Here is a 22,881-nt window from a genome sequence, read left to right as displayed (position 1 = left end):
GGGTGGGAGGGAGGGAGACGCAAGAGGGAGGAGATATGGGGACATATGTATATGTATAGCTGATTCACTTTGTTATAAAGCAGAAACTAACACACCATTGTAAAGCAATTATACTCCACTAAAGATGTTAAAAAAAATTAAAAAGAAAAACAAAAAGCCCGAGCTTTTTTTTCGAGCAAAAACTGCATTTGTTAGGAGAATTCATGGAGAAAAAGAAAGTCTTCACAGGAATAAACATGATTTTTTATTAAAACTCAAAATTGCCAAGCGTGTGCAGCTTGCTGTCTGATTATCATCCACAGGGAATCTGAAAATCTGGGGGAAAATAATGCACTGAGGAAAAAGTGCTGGATCAGGGAAACAGAAGAGAAGCAGCGGAGGGCCCGGGAGGCGGGTCATTACCGATGCAGGAGATGGAGGGTGTCAGGGATCAGAATATCACTTGGAAGCTTCAGGGGGAAAAACTCAGACAGAGGGAAAGATGGTGTGGGATCCCTTCCTCTGCAGGCGCCTCTCCCCCTCCCCACGGCAGCACCCCAGCTGTGCGACGGCTCCTTTCCCCAGATCAGGACAAGGGGAGGGCGAGTATCACTGAGGCTCGTGATCGCTGAAGTCGCTGCTTCTACCCAAGCCCGGGGGCTCACGGCCCCAAGAGCCCTTGCAGCTGGGATCAGACTCCGTCTTTGCCTCTCAATGATACTCAATGATACTGAGCTTCCTGGTCTGTTAAGATGCTTCACAAGAAGTCTTTGCTGGGCAGATGAAAAGAGAAAATGTAAAGTCCCTTGGCCCAACACCTGGGTCTTCCAGCAATTCAGTGCCCGTCAATTCATCCGTCCATTCATTCGTTGTCAGTAATTTGATGGCTCTGATCTCTCCCCCGGAAATAAACCTGGAGTGTGCCCTACACAGAAATGCCAGGTAAGACATAGCAAACTAACCCAATAGAAATGAAACAAATCTTATACAAAACTCTCTCTCCCCAAACACAACCAAGAGTCTTAGGCAGTAGGTGTAGTTGCTTCAAACATCACAATTCTGCCCAGTGCTTCCCAAACTTCAACCTGTTTTTGTGTGTCTGACTATCTGTGTTGCTGTGTGTAGTAATGAATGCTCCTGTTTGTTGAGCGCTGCCAGAGCTGTGGAAACCAGACTCCATCAGTCTCCCTGTGGTTGCCAACAGCACAAATGTGAAGATTGGCTGCCTCACCCACCGCTAAGGAGTCCAGAGCCCGTATCCACAGCCCCAGCCAGAGGCATCCCTCAGAAGCTCGGGATTCCTCAAGCTGAGACATCTTATGGGGACGAGGCTCAGGGTGGGGATGGAGTCTCCCCCTCTCTCCCTGCATCACCTAACTCATTCTTAACAACAGCACCAAGCAGCTGGTTTTCTTACAGATAGCAGGTGAAATGGATCACATTGCAAAAGGGTAAGAGCTCTGTTAAGTAGCATCTTCAAATCTTCCTTTGCAGATCATTAAATACTTAATCTGAGATGAAGCCGAGGTGTTTTAAATAACTGCTGATTAAGGAACAATTAGACATATTTAAGAAAATAAATTTGACACCATAGCGACAAAAAATATTAAAAATCCTCACATATGGAGATGCAGTCATTGAAAGTTGTATTCTGCTGTTTGTTTTTATTGTTTGATTTAGTGTGGGTGCCTCCAGGGCTCTGAGGGCCCCCTGGAGCGCTAATCCCATCCCCACATCAGCCTTCCTGAGGTGGGACCCATGGAGACCAGGACCGAGGCACACCATACCCGGGTCTAGGGCATCTGCTTTTTCTGCTACTGCAAGTCCAATTTCTGAAGTTGACTTCTAGAAGGGCCTTTTGAAAGCCCTTGAGCTGAGATGCATGCAGAGCTGCTTCAGACTAAGGGTTTATAAATCCCTTTTCCCAGGGAGAGACAGAGCTCGGGGAGCGTTTCCAAAATTGGTGCAATTTGGGGCAACGAGATGTTTAGTCTAACAGGCAGTTTCCAAAAGCAGAGAAGATTCTGGCTGCCTCCGAAAGAGCCTTCTGTAGGCTTCCTTTCCCGGGGCTGCTCAGCATTCTTCCACAGCAGACAAGATCCTTAGAAAGAACTGGAAGGCCTTCTCGCTGCACTCCTGTGCTGGCCCAAACCCTCTACCTCTCCCCGTGGAAGCAGAGGGGGCTGCTCAGATGGGGCAGGAAGCTGCCAACCAGCAGACGGGGTGGGTCTGGAGAAGGAGAAGAGCTGGGCCCACCCCAACCCTAGCAGAGGCCAAGGGACCTGCTAGAGCCCCAGGCCTCACTGCTCCGGCAACTTCCTGGGCTACAGTTTCTGCCCCCATTCAAAGGAAATAAGCCACGGGCTCAAACTGAAGCCTGGAGTTTCCTGAAGTCCATCAACAGGTTTTTTGGAGCATCTATTAGAATGCCAGACACCGTTCCAGGCAGTGAGGATCCAGAGGGGCACAGATACCCTCTCCTGATGGAAGAAGACAGTGAATACACAGGCTTGGAAGATAAAGGAAGACCACTCAAAGGAGAACAAGCAGAGGTTATATTCAGAGCTTCCTAGAGCAGGGAGTCAGCCACTGTCACTCGTGTTAGGCAGAGTCAAAGGCAGGCAGGGAACTGGGATGCCTTTAAGGTGGACATAAGGGAAAGACTTCAGGTGTGCTCTGGCTGGAGGTCGCTGGCCTCAGGAAGCTAGAGAGGGGTTAATAGGGCATCCTATGTGCTTCGTTAGGGGAACATATTTGTCTCTCTTGGGTAGGTCCTGAGTTGGAGGCGGGGGGGCAAAAATTAGAGGGAGCTGGCACTGTCTGACTCAGTCTGGACCATTCTGGGCTGGCTGCTGCAGAAGTGGTGGGTTATAGTTTGTTGCCATATGTGGTCTAGCCACTGTCCATTTGTATATTTAGTCTCTCACAAATCAATACGTAATGACGGGACCATGACGAGATACCACTGTACACTGGTTAGAACGGTGAAACAAAAAACAAACCAAAAAACCAACACCACCAAGTGCTGGTGAGGATGCAGACCAACTGCAGCTGCCGTCTCTTGCTGGTGGAAATGTAAGACGGTACAGCCGCTCTGGCAAAGGATTGCCAGATTCTTGTAAAGTTAAACATACAGTTACCGTATGGCCCAGCAACTCAACTCCTAGGTATTTACTCAAGAAAAAAATGAGACCTTATGTCTTCACAAGAACTTGATCACAAGTTGCTGTAGCAGCTGTAATCATGTCCCCTCAAAACTGAAAGCGACTCACATATCCTCAGTAGGGAATAGATAAACAGCCTCTGGTCGCCCACACAATGGAATACTACACAGCAACAAAAGGAAAGACCCGCCATATCCAACATCGTGAATGAACCCCACACGCATTACACGAAGGAAGGAAGACAGGCGCAAAACACCACATACTGTATGACTCCATCCTTTAGGTGATGCTCTGCAAAAGGCAAAACTGTAAGGACAGAAAACAGATTGCTGAGGACCAGGTGTGAAGGGCTTGACTCCAAGGGGGAGTGAGTGAATTTGGGGAGTGAAGGAGCTGCTGTCTATCTTGATGGTGGTGATGATTAAAGGGCTGTACGTTTTTTGTCAATGTTCAGAGAACTGTGCATTAAAAAAGGGGGTGAATTTTACTGTATATAGATTATATCGGAAAAATGGAAAAAATATAATGGGAAGTTATAACTATTATGAAGAAAAATAAATCAGGCTAGGGGAGAGCTAAGGGGATGCATTTTAGATGGGTGGTCAGGGAAGGTAGGGGAAGTGACATTTGAGCAGAGAGTGAACGGGGGAAGTGGGGCATGTGAATGTCTAGGGGAGAAGGCTCCAGACCAAGGGACATAGTGCAGGGGCCTGAGGCCTGTGCCGCAGGGAGGGTTTCAGGAACAGTTGGCTGGAGAGTGAGAGAGGACATTAGAGCTGCAGCCCTAAATCCCAGCAAGCACGTTAGATTTTAAGTTGGCTGGTGGCCATCGGAGGGTTTGATGAGTGACATGATGTGACTTATGCATTAAAAGGCTTACCCTGGATGGAGCATGGAGGATGGAGCAGGGCCTGGTGAGGTGGTGACGGGGGGTGACGGCTCGGACCAGGCAGGTGATGGTGGTGACGTGAGGGGTGGTCCTCCGATCTGGATTTGGGGCACCTGGGCTGGTTGAGACAGGATTTTGCTGATTGGCTCTCTGCGGGTGGTGAGAAAATATGAGAAAAGGAGGGTCTGGAGTGAGTTAAGTGGTAAGCCAGGTAGGGTGGGCCGGGCACTGGGCGCAGCCAGAGCGAAGGCTGGGAGGCCAGGGAGGTGGGGAGTAGGGTGCAGGGTGGGGTGACCCCTCTCCCCGAGGGATCTTTTTTTTGTGTGTGTGTGGTACGTGGGCCTCTCACTGTTGTGGCCTCTCCCGCTGCGGAGCACAGGCTCCGGACGCGCAGGCTCAGCGGCCATGGCTCACGGGCCCAGCTGCTCCGCGGCATGTGGGATCCTCCCGGACCGGGGCACGAACCCTTGTCTCCTGCATCGGCAGGCGGACTCTCAACCACTGCGCCACCAGGGAAGCCCTCTCCCAGGGATTTTGCTCCGGATCCTTGGAGGGCCCTGAAGGAAGTCTCCACCCCACTGTCGCCAGGTCTCCACCTCCACCTCCTGCCACTGTTCTCCCAAGACGTAGCCATCGGTGTCCAGCCCGAGGCCCCGCAGCCACCCCTGCACGCGTCCGGTCTCCCATCCTTGGGCTCCTCTTGTCCCCTCATTCTTCTCTGACAGCCTGGCCTTGGCCTGGGGCCCTGCTCCCCTCTCCTCTGTCGTTTCATGGATCTCTTCCATTTCAGGGTCCGGCTCTCCTATGGCTGCTCCCGAATCTACCTTCCGAGCTCTACTCTTTTCCCACCAGCTGCCCCACGTTTCCTTCTGACTGTGGGAAGTTCTTTGGCAACTCAAGTTCAAGAGTTCGAAACGCGAGTCTTTGCTCTGTGCCCTCTGAATACGCGGGGCACCCCCAGCCGCCCACGCGGGAACTCCCATCTGTCCCCAGTCTTCAATGACAAGCTCCAGAGACGTGGCAATTAACCTCTTGGGCACCTCTGGTCAAGTCTGTCCCTTTCCTGTCATTGTCGCAGCCATTGCCTGGGCTCAGGCCCACATTCTGGCCCCCGGCCATGACCTCCTGATAGGTCCCTCGTTTTTCTCCAACCCCTCCCCCATGCTATCGGGATAACTTTTCCAAAATTTCCGTGTGTTGTCAGAGGCTTCCTTACAATCCTCACCAAAATAGCTCAGTTGAGAGAGTGTGAGACTGAAGACGCGCCTTCCTTATAAACGCCTGTGGGGTGAAAGTCTTGTTCCTTAGCAAGAAGCCCCTCCTGGCTTCTCCTTCTCGCCCAAGGTAACCACGCAATTTACCATCCAAACCAGGACACTTCTGAACAAGAGGGCACCCTTAGAGGTCAGGCTGGGACAGCAGCATTTACCAGAAAACAAGGGCACCTCGCTCCAGCCTCATCTGCTGCTCTGTCTCCCATCCCCACGCCAGTCATGATCCCCATGGGGCCACAGGCGTCAGATCAGCCTTCTGTCCATGGGCCACGTTGTTTTTTCTGTTTGTTTGAAATGACTCTCCTCCTCCCCTGCTGAATTTAACCCTGCTTCTCCTTCAGACCTGGCTCTACCCCCATGTGTCTGTGAAAGTCAGCTAGAAAGTTCCCGGGGCGCCCTCAAAAACCCCTCCTGGGCTTCCCTGGTGGCGCAGTGGTTGAGAGTCCGCCTGCCGATGCAGGGGACACGGGTTCGTGCCCCGGTCCGGGAAGATCCCACGTGCCGCGGAGCGGCTGGGCCCGTGAGCCGTGGCTGCTGAGCCTGCGCGTCCGGAGCCTGTGCTCTGCAACGGCAGAGGCCACGACAGTGAGAGGCCCGCATACCGCAAAAAAAACCCAAAAAACAAAAATCCTCCTGTTCCCTCTGGCTCTGCAATGGTGAGACCTCTGGCCCTGGACTCCTGCAGACAAGGCTGCAAACCTTGAGCAATTCCTTAAGATTAGACACCTCAGTTTCCACACCTATAAAATGGGTGTAACAGCACCATCTTTCAGGCCCTTGTGGGCATTGAATGACAGACATAATGTACGGGAATCACTCAACTGTGGTGGGGGACACTCAAATGATTACAGTCTCACAGAACTTATCACACTGCGGTGCAGACAGTGCCTACCCCCATAAAACCAGAAAGCTTAAAGCCATGGTTTTCTCTGCTCGTTATACCCCCGGCACAGTCCTGACTTCCTAGCAGGTGCCAGCAGACATCTGAATAATGGAGGACTCCACGGGGAGGCGACAGAGAAGGCAGGCAGCCCGGCTGACCGACTGGAGGCTCTCCTCTCAAGTGTCAAGTGTAATCACTAGCTGCTCCTTTGCAAGGGGTCCCGGCGAGAAGCCGAGTCCTAGGAAGGTCTGGAGAGAAGAGATGGTTTATGAAACGCAGACTTGAATAAAACATCTACCTGCAGGGTAACCCCCTGGGCTACTCTTCCGATGGTTCCACTGAGTATGCTGTGAGCTCATTAGTCGGAAGCTCACGTCATTGGTCTTTAATAATGGAATATTTCCCCATCTTTTGGCGCATCTTATATATGTGTTTAAATCTCATTAGTGCCACACTTCACTGCTCTCCTACAGCCTTTCACATTACGCCTGTTCTCAGCAGAAGCTGTGAGCGCTCCCAGCAACTTGCAGTCACCACAGGTCCACTGCCTTCTAACAGGTTCAAGGGGCCCAGTGGATGAGGCAGTTCAGAGGCCTTTCTTAATGAATCCAGCATCACCACGGACCACCTGGCCCCCTAATCCAAGGAGGTGAGAGAGAGGCAGCACGCAGGACCTGAAATACAGGCAAAGGCTATTTGCTATTTTGCTAAAGCTGGAACAAGGGGGCTTCTTTCATGGAGGATAAAAGACTAAAAATCAATGACAGCGCTGTCTGCAGGCTCAAGTTTCATCTCAACAAAAAAAAAAAAAAAAAAAAACACAGGAATCAGTTACTCCAGTCTTTCTCTATTAGATTTATTTCGAAGATGTCACTGGCGTTGGCAGTCAAGGGGTATCGGCTATTTATCTGAAGGATACTTGATAATCCATTTGTTTATTGATTGGGTTATGCAGGTGTATGTAACCTTGTTTACTTGGAAGGATAAGAGATCCTGTATTATGTGAAAGAGAAATTTTCTATGGGTTCAAAAGAGTTCTGTTAACATAGCAAAAGACAGAAAGTTATTGGGGTGGAAAAATAAAAGCAAGTGCTGTCTAAGCTCTCAGCAAATTCAGAGGAACCCAGAAAAGTATGTGAAATTGAAGATCTGCAAAGAGGGCGGACATTTTCTCATAGAATCATAGGTGGAGAGAAATGAACCAGTGCCCGGGACCGGTTGGAGGGGCGGGAGCTCAGGAGAGATTGCTCCCCAGTTTTCACGCTGGCTGCCTGCAGACACGAATTCTTGTGAGGAACACAAAGAGGGAGTTGGAGACTCAACCGTAAAGACGGCGAAGTGAAATGTTAGTACGTGTGAAGGAGGAAGCTTGCCAGAGGAAAATCACTGGAGCCTTATAAAGGGTCAGGCATTTTAGACAACGGTGAATTTTTGTTGCTTAAAAAAATGTTCAGAAAACAAGCTACACATGGACAAAGTTGTAAGTCAGTTCCTTTGAGACAGGAGCAAAGAATCTTATAAGCAAACCTTTGTAACTTTGAATGGCAGTCACATCACCATAAGCATGGTTTTCTTTCTCTGCGAAGAAAACCATTTAATAAACACTTTGGACTGATTGCATTTACTCAAGGCTGAAGTCAGGATTTTCTCCTTGTCAGGTGCTGCTGTCTGAATGCTTGTGTACCACCCCCGCCAATTCATATGTTGAAATCCCAACCCCAAAGGTGATGGTGATAGGAGGTTCGGCCTTTGGCAGGTGATTAGGTATTGACGGTTGAGCCTTCAGGATGAGATTAGCGTCTTTATAAAAGATATTCCAGACAGCTGGCTGGTCCATTCTGCCCTGTGAGGACACAGTAAAAAATCGCTCTCCGGGAAACAGGCTCGTCAGACACTGAATCTACTGACTCAGCAATCTTGGACTTCTCCGCCTCCAGCACTAAGAGAGATAAATTTCTGTTGTTTATAAGCCGCTCAGTTTATGGTATTTTGTTACAGCAGCCTGAATGGATGAAGACATCGGGGCTAAACCCATTTTACTATAATGAGAGAATCACAGTGTGTTGGAGGTGGGAGTGGCCTCAGCTCTCCCCAACGCTCTCATCTTGCAGAGGAGAATGTAAGAGAAGAGGTAACTGTGGTTCTGAAGAACCTAGGGGCAGGACAGGAATAAACACGCAGATGTAGAGAATGGACTTGAGAACACAGGGAGGGGGAAGGGTAAGCTGGGACGAAGTGAGAGAGTGGCATGGACATATACACACTACCAAATGTAAGATAGATAGCTAGTGGGAAGCAGCCGCATAGCACAGGGAGATCAGCTTGGTGCTCTGTGACCACCTAGAGGGGTGGGATAGGGAGGGTGGGAGGGAGATGCAAGAGGGAGGCGATATGGGGATATATGTATATGTCTAGCTGATTCACTTTGTTAGACAGCAGAAACCAACACACCATTGTAAAGCAATTAGACTCCAACAACGATGTTAAAAAAAAAAAAGAGGTAACTGATCCCTCATCGTGCAGCTACTTGCTCAGCAGAAGAAACTGACCCATGACCACAGAGCTGGCTGCTGGAGCCTGAGGACCACGCCAGGGCCAGCTTGTGTGTGTGAATGATGGCCACCAGAGGGAGAGGACGGTCATTTGAGGAGATGATGCAAGGCATCCCTGCACCCAAATATTTCTCTAGGCCTCAACCCCTCCCACCTCACTCCTGACGTGGGTAGGGGAGGTGGCAGCCAGTGACACCCGGGCCGCGCCTACAGCTCTTCCACCTGCAGGTGGCGCCTCTAGGATTTCTAGGTTCCGTGTCGGATGCCATGGTTACACTAGATTCTGCTTTGCGTCTTACCCTTTGACTTCTGTGGGCTTATGATTTTCCATGTGATGTCCATTTAATCAGACCCTCTGGTGTCCTGCAACCCACTGTTTACTGATTATGCCTCATCTCAAATTATTTCCTCAACTACCATCCACCAGACTGAACCCCAGCCTCTGGAGAGGGAGTCCCCCAGGTTGAGGCATCTCTAGTTCCCTAAGGGGTCTGATTTGTTCAAAGTTGGCATTTTCTCCCTTCTGCCTCTTAGGTCTCCTGTGGCTCTTGTGCTCAGTGTACCTCTGAGTGTCCTCGGCAGGCAGCTCAGTGTGAGTTCCGCCTCCCTGGGCAGACCACCAAAACTGTTTCTGCCTCTGTAAGCGGAGAGTAACAGCAGCTGCGTCACAGGTGACTGGCGTGGACTGAACAGAGCAAGAGATCGTCTTCTTAGAACAATGGCGTCACAGCAAGTGTTAATACGTGTTAGTCCCCTTTGGGTGGCTCTTTGCTTGGATCGTGGATATTTTTAGTTCACGTAGGCATCACATTCGATGAGTTCACGGGGTGAATGAGACCACCCAGAGGAAGCCATCATCTGTTCAGATCAGCTCTGCTGGGAAGGCAGTAAAAGTGGATCAAACGCCCACCCAAACTCTCTGCAAACAGTGAGCTGAAATCTAGGGCTTAAAGTAAAGTTTTCGTTCATGGTGGGTGAAATAAGGTTGTCGTATTGGGTATAATACTTCATAAGCCACTTAACTCAGGTGTGTAAAAAGGGTAACTATTCCCCGCTACTCAAACTGTTTTTTTCCCTCAAGCGTCTATGCCAACTGTGGCAGAATTTAAGGCAAGTTAAGGAAACTCAGCGACCTGAAGGTCTCTCCTAAGGTTTCCAGCCATTATCAGTCCCTCAAGCCATGTCCACCCTCTTGTGGGCGAGGTGATGGGAAGCAGGGGTGTACCCCATGTCAATGGGGAAGATGCTGTTTGTCCCCTGCCACCTTCCGTTCATGATGGCATCTCTGGTGATGGCCACCACCCTGTTTTGCCTATCAGCATCCCCGTTGGTATCTTCCAAGGCAGCTGGTCCTCCACTGGCCTTGGACTTGGGCGATCCACGGGCTGTTGCCAACAGCTGAGACCTTACGGCCCCGATGTGCACAGGTGTGCACGTGCGTTCTCCCATGCCCTGTGGTCTTAGAGCAAAGAGAGGGACAAGGGCTTCAACTCTTCGTCCAGCTTTCTCTTCTTCTCTAGATTCTCCCTGTTGTCCACGTAGCATCCTCAGCCCATTTCCGTGGCTGAAAGTGTCTGAGGGCAGAGGCCCATTGGCTAAATATCCTGTCACACCTCTTGCTCGTGCTACGCCTTGGACCTCAGGATCTCAAAATCCAGAACTGAATGTTAATGTACTTTCTTTCTTTTTATATTTTACTTGGACATTCTTTCTCAGGGAACAAGGAGCCAGATCTGCTTTGCTTGACCATCTGCTTTATTTGTGGGAGGAGTACCACAAAGAAGATAAAAAAAAAAAAAAAAAAAAAAAAACACGAAAGGACAAAGTCCAGAAAACAAAACCAAAAATAAAAACAGAAGCCCACCCAATAAACGTCACATATCAGGCCTCTCCACAGGCAAAAGTTTGTGATGCAAGGCACAGCGATGGTGGCCAGAGAGCTGAGCAGCGAAAGGTAAGCTGGCTCTTTCCAAACAAAGGAGTCAGGACCAGGGGCGAGGCTCTGTGCCCCGCAGAACTGGAGGTGAGAAGCCGGCTCTGGAGCGCCCGACTCGCCGGCGGTGGGATGGGCGGTTACGAGCATCATTTAGCAGCACAGTGCGTTTAGGAGCAGACATCAAGGCTGCGAGCTTACTTCTGAGAAGAAGCTGCGCTTGCAAGATTGTGACAGCGTCTTCCCTCTCCTTCCCAGCAGTGCAAACAACCATTCTTCACGTTAGTCTGTCTCATGTCAGACCCTCATCCATCTCTATCCGAATGGCCTGTGATGAACACTGTCCAAAGACCTTCTCTAAAAGCCTCACTAGCACAAACGTGCCAACGCCAGGAGTGGCTCCTCCCCGCTGGAGGTCACGCGCCACCGTCTGCAGAATTACCGCCCCTCTGAGACGGGAGCTGTGGCCTCTGCCCACCGTGGCAGCCCCTGCTTTGCATGAGACCTTCTCATCCCCACTAAGTCTTTTCTGGTCCCATCTTGCGTCTCTCCATGGCTGCTAGTGACCACCCTTTATTCATTTCAGTGGCATGTTTAGTCCCCTCCGAGCTTCTGCTTTTGACCTTTCTTAGTCTTTCTGTCAAATGGTTTTGGTGGAGAAAAGTGCAATTTACCCGGCACTGGAAAGCACAGGTAAAGTTGGTTTTCTAATTGTACTTCTTTGCTCTGAGCTGCTGAAGTCAGGCTCAGCGGTGTGTGTGTGTTGAGGGCGGGGCTCACCTCATGCCTCCCTTCTCCTTCTCTCCTTTCCCCCACATGCCCTTTCTGCATCTGGTTGAGGCAAGATGATGATGGTGACCAGGGACCTGCAGTGGTCACGCACAGGTGATTTGCCTCCCTAGGCTTCCTGGGGCTAATTTCTTATCCTAACCCAAAGAGGATCTTATTTTGACAGTGTTTGAATGTCTTGTAAAAATGAATCTATAATTCCATCGGCAAACTATATTAAAATAATGAAAAGGCAACATTGCTGGATTAAAAATTGTGCCACAGGGAATTGTAGGGACTGAAAGACGGGTGTATCACCTTCCTGGGGCTGCTGTAACAAATTACCACAAACCTAGTGGCTTAAAACAACAGAAGTGTATTTTTTTACAAGCTCTCGAGGCCAGTAGTCTGAAATGAGTCTTATGGGGCTAAACCCAAGCATTTGGCAGTGCTGCTTTCCCCTGGAGGCTCTAGGAGAGAATCCCTTCCTTGCCTCTTCCAGCTTCTGGTGGCCAGTGGCATTCCCTAGCTTGCAGCTGCATCACTCCAATCTTGGCTTCTGATGTCCCACTGTCTTCTCTTTATCTGAAGTCAAACCTCCCTCTGCTTTATTCTTATAAGGACACTTATGATTACAATTAGGGCCTAACTGGATAATCCAGGACAATCTATCCATCTCAAAATCCTTACCTTAATCCTATCTGTCTCTTTTGCAGTAACTGTACAGGTTTCAGGGATTAGGACATGGATATCTCTGGGGGCCATTACTCAGCCCACCAAAACAGGGAGACCGTTTTCAGCTTGGGCCCCACGCAGGAAGGGATCCTTCTAGCCAAAGGGAGTGGATGACACCTGTGCCCTTTGCCTCAGTACTCAGGGAGGTCATCAGCACGGTCCAAGTGCCAGTAGATGAGGGACATGGCTGCAGGGCCCCTCAAGTGGACCCGAAGTATTCCCCGGGTTAGCACACACCATAAGCAGACATCACTTTGCAGAGTTTTTTGGAGAGAAAATCATGGTCACCAAACCAGGTGATAATTCCAAGCGATGAGAGATTAGAAGATTGTGGCAGACACTGCTGGTTGCCCACCCCAAGGCCCTTCCCATCTTTACTGCAGGCATAATTCTGATTTTCCCAAACTGAACATGCCCAGCCCCAGGGGATGAATCCGCATTGGTCACAGTCTCATGCCCACCTGATCACCATGGGGCCTCTTGTTAAATGCAGATGCAGACTCACTAGGTCTGAGGTGGGTCTAAGACCCTGCAACTCTAACAGGCTCCCTGGTGAAGTGGATGTGCTTCTCCTTGGACCACACCTTGAGTAGAGAGGATCTAAGCCCATCACAGCAATCACACTGCCCCTTGCCGGAGACTAGTCCAGGGTAAGCATGTGACTCAGTCTTAGCCAATGAAAGCTACAAGAAGATGAGCTGAAGGTCAGGGTGGACTTCTGAGAGAGATTTCCTTCCTGATGAAAGACAAGAGAATTCTAAAGAGAAAACAATACTGCCCTCACCCCTCCCTTCCTGCTTTGTGCAATGTCATCAGAGGACATGAGGCCTTGAGCTATGGCAGCTATCTTGTCACCAAGACGCACATACTTGAGGAGAAAAGCCAATTCACTGAGGAGGGAAATGAGGGGAACTTCTCTGAGCCATCAAAATCCCAGGACTCCTACTGCCAGATTTTCTTGTTGAGTAACATATAGATTCCATATGGTTTAATCCACGGTTGCTCAGGTTGCTATTGTTTGTAGCTGGATACACCTAACCTCAGAAGGAACCTACAGAACAAGGAAAGGCACAGAGAACTGGAGTCCAGATACGACCACCAGAAGAAGACTAAAGACCCACCAGTTCTTCACAGTGAGGAGCGACTTTGGATTGCTGTATGAACCTCACTGCACGGCACACAATCATTACTGTGAGGCTTTATCCAGTTACTATATGGTAAGTGTGCCTTTGGTTCTCATTCCTGAGTTTGTAACAGGGTCTCAAGAACCCTTTAAGCATCTTCATAAGTCAATTGGGTAAATCCTACCTATAATAATTAGGATTCTGATGTTGACACAACTGCTAAACCCTTTAAGTCACACACTTCCCCTTTTATCTAAAATATCTAAAACCCCTCCACATTAGATATTTCGTGCATGTCCTTTTCAGTATGTTTATTTCAGCCGGGGTACCACATCTCATGCACACGCTTCCCAAATCAGCCAGGTGTCCCTCAGCTCCATGCATCACAGTCACAGGATTAATTAATCCTCAGTGTAACTTAAGCTACTTTCAAGAAAACCCCAGGCAAATAGACATAAATACCTATTTTTCTTGCTGAATTGTTTGTTCGAATTCCCTCTCATTTCCTCATTGAGATCAGACTTAATTATGCAATATCGTAGAAATACACAAACATCTGTGATTTTATTTCTAAGCACATTTGAATGACAAAGAATTCAATGTCCTGTGTGGTTTCAGGAACATGATGGACCTTCTTGAGGCTGGGGGTAGGGGGAGTGGGGAATAAAGAAAGAAGGAGAAAATAACTTCCTCTATTCAGATGACATGGAATTCAAAATATGTCAAACCATCAAAGGAGAAAGACCTGTGACATTTCATAGTGCAGGTTCTAGGTTCTATACTGATTTTTCTTTTAAGGAGTAAATCTTAAGGATGTCACCATTGTCTTTGGCATATGGTTATAGCATGCCTGTAGCACTGATTAGCTACATAACTTTTAATCGAGCAGGTTAAATTATGTCTGACAACTCCCCTCCCATCCAGCGCTGTCCTTCTATTTTCTGCGTCAGCACACTCACTCTTAGAGGAGCCTGCATCTTGCAGAGCTGTCACTTCTATCAAACACAATGCCCTCAGGGCTTATGCTCATCATTAAAGAAAGAAAAAACTTGTTAGAGTATTAGCCGAGCCCAGTGCAGCGCCGTTAATTTTTAGAGATGTATCTAGGTCATACATCTGCATGTTGCATATAAACACACCAGCTAGTTACCCAGTATTTGCATGTTTCTGAACTGTTAGAGCCATGCTTGTTGGAGAACTGCTGTTTATTTTGGCCCCGAATGGAGAATAATTGTTTCTCCATGATATAATCATAGAGTAACTGGGATGCTTCTTCTGAAAGTTGGCCGCCACAAAAATATTTCCAACCATCTCTTTTGGAGACTAAAGGACATTAACATTCCTGTTTCTGTTAACTAGTAGTTCTTTATATAGAAGAATCTTTTTCTTTTTTTTTCTAGTTGCGGTGAGCAGAGGCTACTCTTCGTTGCAGTGCGCGGGCTTCTCATTGCAGTGGCTTCTCTTGTTGCGGAGCACAGGCTCTAGGAGCACGGGCCTCAGTAGTTGTGGCACACGGGCTCAGTAGTTGTGGCTCGTGGGTTCTACAGCACAGGCTCAGTAGTTGTGGCGCACAGGCTTAATTGCTCTGCGGTATGTGGGATCTTCCCAGCTCAGGGCTCGAACCCGTGTCCCCTTCATTGGCAGGCAGATTCTTAACCACTGCGCCACCAGGGAAGCCCTAGAAGAATCTTTTGATGCCCAAATGATTCAGTAATTCTCCACATCTCATTTTATCTTCTGAGTAGAAAGAATGTCCCTTTAGAGGCAATGAAGATTTGACACACAGCTGAAACAATGAAGTCACAATATGTTGTCCTTTGGGTAGAAATTAAGCTTCACTGAGAAATAAAATAAGAATTGAGTATTTTGGTGGTGGTGAATAAAGAATATTTGAAGTATGTGTACCTCAAAGGCTTTCTGTTATAAAAGATAAAGAAAATGTGCGAGAAGGCTGCAATAGCCATTTCTTTCAGTGTGATACCATGCCAACCCAAAACGTAACCCAGGCAGGCCAAAATCAGAATAAAAACTTTGACCTTGTAAATGCCACCCCTGTGAAGATCTGTGTGCCATTTTAAGGACAGGTATTTCTTGTGAGGCTGAACTAACCTGATGGGTTCTAACACAGCCTTCTCACAGCTGATGTCATAAAAATCTAAGGAACAGGAACCCAGGCAAGCACAATAGCATCGTCAGCCGGTAAGAATTCAGAGACAACCAGCCAGTATGTCCTGAGATGGACCTTCGCGAGACAGATGAGAAAACTGAGGTTGAGAAAAAGTGAAGGAGCCTGACTAGTTCCGTCATCACGCTTTAATTGAAAAGTGCAGTGCATCAATTCCTATTATTGTGGAACCTGTGTAAAGTAAAGTTTTCCAAACGTAGCTGGTGTTCATGATAGTAACATGAGAGTTCTAGGAAAGAACTGTAATGCTTTTCATAGCAACTTGTAACGCGATTTGAACTGATACAAATTTAGGGCACCCACTATAACCTGTGCTTTATTCTCTGAGAGCTCAGAACCCCGGGAAGAGCTGGGTAAGCGACGGTGCAAGACAGAATCCAGCAAAGACAGGATTGTTCAGTAAAGGGTGGGGAGAGAGTAGAGGAGGGCGGTGTGCTGAACATTAACCAAATGGAGTAGTAACGATGGACAAGTGAGTCCCTATGAGGGCCCTGACCGCCTTTCTGATGACCTTTTACACTGAGCTTCGATGAACATTCCAACCACAGTCTAGAGATTTGTCAGTCCCAACAAAGTGGAATACTGACAATATGATCACATCGAGATGTAACTTGTAGTTGCAAAGTCACATGAGATTAGATCACTGGCACTTTTGTGACTCAGTGATATGACATGATTAGGTCTGAAGCCAGATCATGAACACGCACGATGATTGTGTGATTAACCAGGCCGACTAATGGGCATGGTGAGTCACAGCATCTGAAAGCCTGAGACTGCCTGGAGCTGAGGAGTTAGAGCTTATTTTCACGATAGCTCCAAAAGATGAGATCGCTCACTAGAAAGGGGAAAATATCCCTTCGATTAAAAATGTTTCAGTTATTAGATATTATAGTAAGGGAATGATGGTTGGAGTTTCGGACATCATTTTTCTTGCCATTGTCTGAAGGTTTTGTGTTAATTAACCACCAGCAGGTTCAGGCGAAGCAGCACACTGTGATAGGTTCTTCCCCATATCTGCCACTTGCACTTGGGAAGCTTAATATGCTAAGCCTTAGTTTTCTCATCTGTAAAATAGGGATTCTAATATTCCTTTCTTATTGGTTGTAAGAGGATTAAATAACATGCAAAGTGTCTGGCACATAGTAGGTGCTATTAAATATTTGAACTTTTAGGAGATATATGTCACAACAGAATCATCTTCAAGAAGCTTGTTTCATACCCACTGATTGATTTTAAGGGTAAATGTAAATGCAATTAAATTACCATTCATACGTATACGTGAGAACCTAGTCTCCCCAACCCCAAACTGTCTTATGATACGGGAGTCAGAAAAACCCTACAGCACTGATGGAACCAAAGCAAATCACAATTGAACTTATCACATTACGTGGGATAATTATACAGCTGAGGGAAACACTAGGCCAATTCATGACCCACCGACATAATTACACTACATGTCAAGGAAAGCTGAGCAAATGAGGTCAGCCTGTGCAGTGGGTGGGCAGTTGCCCAGATGGAGGCTTTATGAATGGGCTTCCCTCCGAAGCTCTATATCAGCAATTTTAGCACCACTTCGAGAAAGGTAAAAGAATTGGGCCCTTAAGTAGAGTTCCCCAAACTTGTCTGTTGAATTAATTGGAGCCCTTATTTAAAAGAGATACTGGACAGAGCCCCAGATCATTCTTATTATCAGCAGGGCTGGAAAACATCAGCCTGGTCCAGCTCTTTACAAGTCAGCCTGGCTTCTGGCACTGCCCATTAGCACAGGTGTACTAGATTGTTATTTCCATTCAAAAGCTTGTTTGCAAATGTTTGTGATTCCAGCAAAGCCCTCAGGGGATCTCCATGAGTTAAAATGTAGGCACTGATGTCATCTCTCTGCCTAAATCCCCCACTTAGCCCCTGCCCAACTGGTCCAGAAATTCACCCAGAGTTCACCTCAGAGACACACAAGGCCCACTGCTTTCTGGTAGAGGATCTCTGAAAACACACTGGAATGTATGAGGGACACGGACTCATTGTTCAGCGCTGCACTCAAACCATGGCTGCCTCCTTCTGACTGATTTGTTTACAACAGCAGTTCTCAAAGCGGGGTCATCAGCTCCTGCCTCAGCACCACCCAAGAACTTGTTAGAAATAAAACCTCTCGAGCCGCATCCCAGAACTTCTGAATCAGAAACTCTAGGATTGGGCCCCAGAAATCTATTTTAATAAGCCCTCCAGGTGATCCTGATGTACTCTAAAAGTTTGAGAACCACTGGCTAAAAATATATTTTTTTCTTTCTCACTTATTTCAATATAGTGAACCAGTAAGTATTTAACTAGTTAGGCCTCTCAAGCATTTCTTGAGATTTTTCTATATTCAGTTAGAGGAAGGAAAAGAAAAAAACCCACCTCATTTCACATGATTGACATTCCTGCAAAGTGGTCTTGATTTGAGGACATCAAAATGAGACGATCAAAACCTGATGGTTAGGAAAGAAAGGCAGTATTTTAATTTCATTACTTTGAGTATTTACGTTCATAAGCCATAGTCGCCTGATGAAGTCATTTTTTACAAAAACTATGGTCTAATCATACTGTAATTCCTCTTCAAGGTGCAACTTTTACATAGATTATGAGTGTTTCCATGTACATAATGCAATGTGACTCAGCAGCTCAGACTGTGAATAGTCATTCAGGACATTGTCCAAGGGGTGAAAAGAATTTTTTAAACCTAATGCTCATTTATGACTCAATTTCTGTAATTCATTTGTAACAAATATGTGAATATACTTTTACATAAACATGTTCTACATTTACAAGTGTATATAACAAATAAGGGTATGAGATGTATGTATAAATACATCCTATGCAGAGAGAGAAATGCTTGTAAATAAACAGGCTTTAAATGGGAGAAGTCCATGAAATACACACACAAATATATGAGGAAAACCATATTATGTAATACAATAGACTCTATTTAATAATTCTCACATTGATTTATAAAACTCAAAAAAACAAAGTTAAACGAACAGGAATTGAAAGTGCATGATGGATGCATCCCTCATAGCTTTTAAATCTCTTCTATTTGATTAAAAATTCCTAGTTCCTCTTCACTGAATTGTTTAGAGTTTTTGAGCAGCCTCTGCCCTGATTAAAACAAATTAGCATCAAAGATCCCCTGTTGAATGAGAAATCATTAATTGAGAAACATGCAATGCTCCTTAATTACCTTTAGAACAGTGAGAGAACAAATAATCTCAGGTTCCAGAGGGACCTCCTGCTCTGCACTGTGGACTCATTTCTTGTAGCTGCTGGAATAAAACTCAAGTTGCAAACACTATTGGGGAATATCAATGGGAGCTTCAGTAAACACAATGCCAATTGTTTATCTAAAAGAAAAATATCTAGATAACGACTAAGAAGGAAGAGAGAAAAATGTTTTACTTTATTATCTTGTTGAGAGCTTTAAAAGTGTTTTACATATGCCAATAGTGACTGAGAAATAATGTGAGCTGTTCTGATACAAATTTTAATGCTTTGTGTAAAATACTTCATTTACGTAATTACCTGCTAAAATTTCAGATGCTTATGTACAGATGAGTAACTTTGTCACTTAACAGTGGAACAGAAAGCACCAGGGTCAAACTTCACCAAATCCAGCTTACAAATGGAAAGTCAAATCATGATGCTGCACCTGTCATTTATTCCTTTATGTATCAATATAATAGTTGCAAGAGCTTCTGTAGGCCAGTGAGATATGATGCATCCCTCTACCTTCAAAACCTAGAAAACACTGAATACTAACCCATGGGAAAAGCATTAGGAAATCAAATTGTTGTAGGTGTTATGACAATGTAAAGAATATTACCAAAGGCTTACACACAGTGCCATCTGGACAGCCTTCTGATAACAACAGTCATATGGGACTGGATCTGAGGTTCTGAAAACTCTCTCTTTCTCATAAGCACCCTGGAAGGAAGGAAGCATGGTGTGTGAGACTTGTCATTCAGCTGAGGACAGAATCTTGGTTTTATTCTGCTTTTCCCGGGTCTCCATTTTAACCACTAGATCATGAGTCAACAGCCTTTGAAAAAATTGATGGAATTGATTCAACCACCTCTGCTTCCTTGGATATTTTTGGTTCATGTATAGTTTACAGACTGGTTCATATAATATCAAGCACAAGACAGCCAAAACAATGATTCCATTTCGAATTGATATTAACGTGGTTAAGACACGATTCTGGAAATTTGCTTTAATTTTAGTGACACGAAGTGACTTGTTTTATAAGTGGAATTAAACTTTATACCAACAGTCATAGTAAATTCCAAACTTTGTAGAAATGACTAATTATTATTCTTTGTTTTCTATTTCACCAAGATGATATATTTGACATTGCCATAATCTTTGCAAATCTTGTAAATAATCTCTTAGAGATTACACTGCAAGGGCAATTATCAAGACTACATCAGAATATGTACACAAAGTAATTTGCACCAGAGAGAGAGAGAGAGATCATTAATTGCATTTATGAAGTGTGAAAGGATATAAGAATCTTATGACATACTGGAACAGTAGAAAAATTGTTATTTTTTTTCTCAAGGGATTCCCATGAAGGTATATTCTTTTTTGGCCATTCGACTTTAGGACAAAGTAATTCTCAATTCACTGATGTGCAAAACCCATGGGGTTCATATGTGCTATCAAATTACTACTGAAAAGTCTACCACATAACCATCTTCTAAGTATGGTTTAGAAAAGGAAATTCTTGTCTTGTTCATATGTGCTATCGAATTACTACTGAAAAGTCTACCACATAACCATCTTCTAAGTATGGTTTAGAAAAGGAAATTCTTGTCACTAAAACACTGCATATTATGTATAAAAACACAAACAAAACATCGTTACATATCCTTACAAACTTCTAGTTTGTAAAGCTCATCATGGACAACTGCTTCCTGAGAAACAAAATGATGCTATTTGGTGTTTTTCCCTTACAGAAAAGTTGTTTCCTTTAACAGCCAACATCTTGAATTTCTGCATTGGAAGGTCAAACTGGAGCTGTCACTTCAGAAATCAGCAAGGAGTGGATGTTGTATATTCAGTCTTTGTTTCCTCTTCCAACTAGTTCATCTGCACATAAATGTTCAGGAGACCATATTTTTTTTATACTCCCAGGGCAATGAGCTTCAAATGAACCTGGAGTTCTAATTCTCAGCAGGGAATAGTCCTGATAAGTAGAATATCCTGTTTGCCATTATCTATTTGTGTTGCAAGGTAATTCATTTTGGGTTGAAATCAAATTGTTTTAAGCTGAGCTGGTATTTTTATTGGTGTCCTTCCAGCCGGCCTTCCTTTTAAGTACCATCGTATTTCAAACAAGCTAGATCTAAAGGAAAAGATTACTGCTGCCAATGTGCGTTGTCACAAGGGAACAAAGATGTGCAAGACCTATTTTATGTTATTTATGTTTAAAGCATTTTATGTTATTTATGTTTAAAGCATTGATAGGGGTCTGCTGCTGGGGGAAATAAGCTGACTAATCAATGAAGGGTCAGGAAAGATGTGTGATGATGGGAAAGAAAATCTAAAACAATCTGGTGGTATTTGCTGTAAAATTACCATTTAAAGTTGAGGAAGGTAATATTTGCAGAATGTAATAGACACTGTAAAAATCCTGAAAAGCACAACTCTGAATTACCAGGTAACATATATCAGTGGTTTCTATTGCAATTTTATTATTTGGGAACTTTGGCACATATATGCCCTTTAGTGTTACCAAAAATAATCAAGAGAAGAATCGTTGCTCGGTGATTCCCTGAATTTAACCTTAAATCTTTTCATGGTGTAAGGATAAAACATTTAACTCTAATCTACTTCCTATTTCAACAACATAAGCCCATCATAACACCTAAGTAAGGTAGGTGAGCATTTTTATCCCAGGTTACTTAGAAATAGTTTAGACAACTGGTCCAAGGCATTAAAAAAAGTTGGCATTTGAGTTCACATTAAAACTCAAGTGTGTCCCACACAGGACCTATTCCAAGACAACTTATACATAACTGAAAAGCACACCATTTAAGATATCTTTCAGCAACAGGTGCGACAGAGGCACAAAGAACTGTTAGAAGAATTTGCTCACTAATGCCATTTTCTTAGGTGGATTTTCTAGAGTAGATCTCCTACCTGACCACGCACACAGCTGGTGTAAAGAGGCTTGTGCTTAAACAGCTATCTTGCCTGAGTGAAAATTTCACTTCTGCCCAAAATAAAAGTGGTCGAAGCTTTTGATGGTGAGGAGAATACAGTGTTTCTGCAGGGATCTTTGAGGGGTTCGGTTTCTTGTTCACTTAGGGCTGCTCCACAACCAGTCCTTGAACAGGGCAGAATTATCTCCTCAACAAAGGGTGGGAGCCCTGGAAGGCAGACAGGTCAGAATGGGGGAGGGAGGTGCAGTTTCCAGAAGCTCATGCAAAATACCATGTGGTCTCATATTTACAAAGCAAAATAATACCTGCTGTTTTCACTTGAATGGCTGGAGAGAGCAAAGCTCAACAGAATGTATTGGCTGTTGTGGCTGTGCCAGGCCCCCTAATGCTAAACAAGCAGGGGAGTCTGCTGGAAATTGGAGAGGGAGTTGCACGTTTATCAGAAAGGGCTGTGGGTTAGACCTGAAAGAATGCCGGCCCCTCACTTCGGCCACTCACAGGTGACTTCTCTAAGGAAACCTCTTCAGGGCCAAGAAAAATAAATTTTGAATTGAAATCTTCAAATCCCTTGATAACCACTGATCCACCATCAAGAAGTCGAAGAGGAACCTGTGCCAGGCTCGGATGTCCGGAGAAGCTGCTTTCTGTTGTAAGGAAAAGGCGCTCCAGGATTCGACTGTGAGCTCTTCCTGCTTCAGACACATCTTCATCTGGGCTCCTCCCCAAAACTCTTCTCCCTCTTCTAACGCTTCTGGGGCATGCTAGCCAGGCTGGGCAAGTTTCTCAGGGCAGAGTGGTCCTCTTCCCTGGCCTGACCTCTGGGAGGTGTGGTGTAGCGCTGCCCAGAGGGGTCTGCTATTTTATCCCTCAGAGCACAGGCAGGACCCCGCTCAGGGTTAGGCCTCAGGTCAGGCCCTGAGCACAGGAGGTGCTCGGTCCTCCTGTGGGGTTGGAGAGAAGAGAGGTGTTTGGATCATCCTGGCTGCTCTGCCTCGGGAACACTGGACTGAGGCCCAGAAGAGCAGTAGCACGGACATAGGCCAGGACCCAGAGGGCAATGTGGGGACTAAACCCAAAGCCTGCCAAAGAACAAGCAGACTTTTCTTAGAAAACTCCTCAGCTGTGCCATGGCTGCACCAGTCTCAGAAAGAGGACTTTCATTGTAAGTAAGAACGACTTATGTAAACACATGGTCAGGGCA

General features: G+C 45.9%; 1 long non-coding RNA gene across 2 annotated transcripts; it reads right to left on the bottom strand.

Annotated features, from left to right (window-relative positions):
- Nucleotides 1-759: 759 nt before the first annotated feature.
- LOC113623442 (uncharacterized) lies at nt 760-20,211 on the bottom strand. Of its 2 annotated transcripts, XR_003433933.1 has the most exons (4): nt 19,039-20,211; nt 18,701-18,782; nt 17,881-17,951; nt 760-4,182 (listed from the first exon to the last, which is right to left on the bottom strand). It is a non-coding gene; the product is annotated as an uncharacterized LOC113623442 (long non-coding RNA). The 2 variants fall into 2 exon arrangements; XR_003433932.1 differs by having other exon boundaries at nt 18,701-20,210.
- Between the last annotated feature and the right edge of the window lie 2,670 nt (nt 20,212-22,881).

The sequence above is a fragment of the Aethalodelphis obliquidens genome, unplaced genomic scaffold, assembly GCF_003676395.1.
Source record: "Aethalodelphis obliquidens isolate GAN/ISIS:26980383/991018 unplaced genomic scaffold, ASM367639v1 scaffold11, whole genome shotgun sequence".
Lineage (NCBI taxonomy): Eukaryota > Metazoa > Chordata > Mammalia > Artiodactyla > Delphinidae > Aethalodelphis > Aethalodelphis obliquidens.
The sequence above is the reverse complement of the archived record's forward strand: the minus strand, read 5'-3'. Positions and strand labels throughout refer to the sequence as shown.